Source organism: Arachis ipaensis, chromosome B7, assembly GCF_059453495.1.
Source record: "Arachis ipaensis isolate K30076 ecotype BB chromosome B7, ASM5945349v1, whole genome shotgun sequence".
Taxonomy (NCBI): Eukaryota; Viridiplantae; Streptophyta; class Magnoliopsida; order Fabales; family Fabaceae; genus Arachis; species Arachis ipaensis.
In genome coordinates, this window is record NC_142442.1 from 41001139 (window position 1) to 41005593 (window position 4455).

Consider the following 4455-nt stretch of genomic DNA (forward strand, 5'->3'; position numbering starts at 1 on the left):
GGCTAAGGCATGCCCACGTTAAGAGCCACGTTAGTTATACTAACGTGGACTCTAACGTGAGAAAAAGGGCTAAGGGCAACGTTATTGGCAAAGGTAAACGCCAATAACGCTCGCGATGGACCAAGAGGCAACGTTAGTGGTCACCTTAGTACCACTAACGTTGAAGTTAACGTAACTCATCTTGGGCTAGGAACGTTAGTGCAAAAGGTGATCGTCACTAACGTTCTCGAACCCACATTTTCACTTAACGTTAATGCCACTAACGTCCTAACCAAAGTCCATGCCTACTTCACACTTTCTCTGCAAGTAAAGCTGAGCCCACTAAAGATTCCAAACTGCTTTAACTCAAGATCCAAAGGCCCATATCCAAGACTTGAAGAGCCAACTGGAAGATCAGAAGAGTAGTATATATAGGAGTAGTTTTGAACTAGAGAGAAGCTTTTGGGGATTGAGAGGACCACTCTCTGTATAATTTTACTTTCTCTGCAACTTCTAGTTTTACTTTCAGAATGCATTCTCCATCTTTGTTTTCCATTCCCAGAGCCATGAACAACTAAACCCCTTTCATTGGGTTAGGAAGTTCTGTTGTAATTTGATGGATCAATAATAATTTTCATTATTCTTCTTTCTTTTCTCTTGATTTTACTAGAAAGCTTTCAATCTTTATCCAATTGGGTAGTTGTCTTGGAAAAGAAGCTATTCATACTTGGATCTCTTCGGAACCTTGGAAGAGGAATGAAGGGATCATGCTAGAAATGCTTTCTCGAGTTGGACCAAATTGGGGGTTGGGCGGATATGGTGACATATAATTCTTCCAATACTTTGATTTGGAAATACATGTAGTATAATCAGTGACCATACTTCATCTCTTCTCATGAGCAATTAGACCAAGGAATTGGCTATTGATCAAGATTTGAGAGATTGAATTACCAAGGAATTGGAATTCAATGACTTAAGATTGCCAAGGAGATCAATGAATGCATTGATTGAGGAAGAGATGAAAATGAACTTGATCCGGAGAATGCAACATCTCCTAAGTCCAATGAATCCCCCATTTCTGATCTTACCCATTCTCTTTAATTTCTGCAATTTACTTTCATGCTAAATTCCCCATTCCCCATTTAAGATTCTTCACTTTACTTTCCGTCATTTATATTCAGCTCTTTATTTCCAGCATTTACATTTTCTGCCATTTACTTTTCCGCCATTTAATTTCCTGCAATTCTCAAATCAATTTCTGCTTAGCTCAACTAGAATGTTCCTCTAATTAAAGTTGATTGACCAATCAATCCCTGTGGGATTTGACCTCACTCTATTGTGAGTTTTTACTTAACGACAATTTGGTATACTTGCCGAGGGAAATTGTTGAGAGACAAGTTTTCGTGCATCAAGTTTATGGCGCTGGTGTGCGAAATCGTGATCATTACTTCCTTGGTAACGGCGCTAAAAACTCAATACGCACGTTCATGATCTTAATTCTGTTTCACAACTTCGTACAACTAACCAGCAAGTGCACTGGGTCGTCCAAGTAATAAACCTTATATGAGTAAGGGTCGATCCCACGGAGATTGTCGGCTTGAAGCAAGCTATGGTCACCTTGTAATTCTCAATCAGGCGGATTCAACTGATTTTATGAATTGATAAGTAAAAGATAAATAAAATATAAAATAGGATAGTGGTACTTATGTAATTCATTGGTGAGAATTTCAGATAAGCATATAGAGATGCTTTCATCCCTCAGAACCTCTGCTTTCCTGCTGTCTTCATCCAATCCTTCCTACTCCTGTCCATGGCAAGCTGTATGTTGGGCATCACCGTTGTCAATGGCTACTTTCCATCCTCTCAGTGAAAATGGTCCAAGATGCTCTGTCACGGCATGGATATTCATCTGTCGGTTCTCGATCATACTGGAATAGGATCCATTGATCCTTTTGCGTCTGTCACTACGCCCAGCACTCACGAGTTTGAAGCTCGTCACAGCCATCCCTTCCCAGATCCTACTCGGAATACCACAGACAAGGTTTAGACTTTCTGGATCTCAGGAATGGCCATCCATGGGTTCTAACTTATACCACAAAGACTCTAATATCTCGGACTTGGTCCCCTGTATTAGATATCCAAGAGATATCCATTCAATCTAAGGTAGAACGGAAGTGGTTGTCAGGCACGCGTTTATAAGTTGAGAATGATGATGACTGTCACGATCATCACATTCATCATATTGAAGTGCGAATGAATATCTTAGAAGCGGAATAAGTTGAATTGAATAGAAAAACAGTAGTACTTTGCATTAATCTTTGAGGAACAGCAGAGCTCCACACCTTAATCTATGGTGTGTAGAAACTCTACCGTTGAAAATACATAAGTGATAGTGGTCCAGGCATAGCCGAATGGCCAGCCCCAAACGTGATCTAAAGGATCAAAAGAAGTTCCAAAGATGTAACTAAGGATGTAAATACAATAGTAAAAAGTCCTATTTATACTAAACTAGTTACTAGGGTTACAGAAATAAGTAAATGATGCAGAAATCCACTTCTGGGGCCCACTTGGTGTGTGCTTGGGCTGAGAATTGAGCTTTACACGTGTAGAGGCTTCTCTTGGAGTTGAACGCCTGTTTGTAGCCTATTTCTGGCGTTGAACTCCACTTTGCAACCTGTTTCTGGCGTTTGACTCCAGAATGCAGCATGGAACTGGCGTTGAACGCCAGTTTGTGTCGTCTAAACTCAGGCAAAGTATAGACTATTATATATTGCTGGAAAGCCCTAGATGTCTACTTTCCAACGCAATTGAGAGCGCACCATTTGGATTTCTGTAGCTCCAGAAAATCCACTTTGAGTGCAGGGAGGTCAGAATCCAACAACATCTGCAGTCCTTCTTCAACCTCTGAATCTGATTTTTGCTCAAGTCCCTCAATTTCAGCCAGAAAATACCTGAAATCATAGAAAAACACACAAACTCATAGTAAAGTCCAGAAATGTGAATTTAATTAAAAACTAATAAAAATATACTAAAAACTAATTAAATTATACTGAAAATTATGTAAAAATAATGCCAAAAAGCGTATAAATTATCCGCTCATCAGGCGCCGTTGCTGGGGATTGATTTTGTATCAACAATGATTAAATTGGTGGATAACTAGATTGAGCATTTTTTTATTTTGTTTGATTTCATTTGAGTAATTCACTTTCAGTTTAGTTATTTTCTTCCTTTCCCCCTACCCCTTTCTTAGTTGTTTACTATTTAGTTCACTGACCCACTAACTGTTTGATATATTGCATCACTCACACTAACATCATTTCTGCAAAGAATACTGTCTACATCTATCTTTCTTGCTTGTGATTTGTGGGTTGTATGACAGGTAGAAGAAGCAGTGCTTCAACTTCCTTTGATTCTAAACCTGAGAGGACCTTCCTTAGATTAAGGAGGGAAGCAAGAGGAAAGAGAGTAGTTGGTACGGAGGAAGAAGAGGAGTATTTTGAACCAGACATGGATGAGAATATGGAGAACCATCATGAAGAAGAGGCTCACAACCATGGCAGAGAAGGCCCAGTGCGTCATGCTGGGCAAGAGAGAAGAGTTCTGGGATCCTACATCAATCCAAACCCAGGAAACTGTGGAAGTAGAATCCAAAGGCCAACCATGCATGCCAACAACTTTGAACTAAAGCCACAACTCATCACCCTTGTTCAGAACAACTGTTCATTCGGAAGAAGTGTGCAAGAAGATCCCAATCAACATCTAACCACCTTCCTGAGGATATGTGATACTGTGAAGTCTAATGGTGTTCATCCTGACACCTACAGACTACTTCTATTCCCCTTCTCACTCAAGGACAAGGCATCTAAATGGCTGGAATCCTTCCCGAAGGAGAGCTTAACAACCTGGGAAGATGTGGTGAACAAGTTCTTGGCGAGATTCTATCCTCCTCAAAGAATCAACAGGTTCAGAGCTGAGGTTCAAACTTTCAGGCAACAAGATGGTGAGACTCTCTACGAAGCATGGGAGAGGTTTAAGGATCTGATAAGAAGGTGCCCGCCAGATATGTTCAATGAATGGGTACAGCTACATATTTTCTATGAAGGTCTTTGTTATGAATCAAAGAAGGCAGTAGACCACAAATCCGGGGGATCTCTGAACAAGAAGAAGACCATTGAAGAAGCCATAGATGTCATTGAGACTGTAGCTGAGAATGACTACTTCTACGCTTCTGAAAGAGGCAACACTAGAGGAGTGATGGAGCTGAACAATGTGGATGCACTGCTAGCTCAAAATAAGATGATTACCAAGCAGTTGGCTGACCTTACCAAGAAGATAGAGAGGAATCAAGTAGCAGCAATCACCACTTCAGCAGCAACTCAAGAAGGAGTGAATGAAGAGGCAGAGGGTAGTCAGGAGCAAGCCAACTACATTGGAAATTCACCTAGGCAGAACTTGACCCATACTCCAAAACGTATA

The 4455-nt window shown here is 40.5% G+C and overlaps 1 non-coding gene across 1 annotated transcript; it reads right to left on the reverse strand.

Moving 5' to 3' along the window:
- Nucleotides 1–3939: 3939 nt before the first annotated feature.
- LOC148550938 (small nucleolar RNA R71) lies at nt 3940–4046 on the reverse strand. Its single transcript, XR_015893401.1, has one exon. It is a non-coding gene; the product is annotated as a small nucleolar RNA R71 (small nucleolar RNA).
- Nucleotides 4047–4455: the final 409 nt, after the last annotated feature.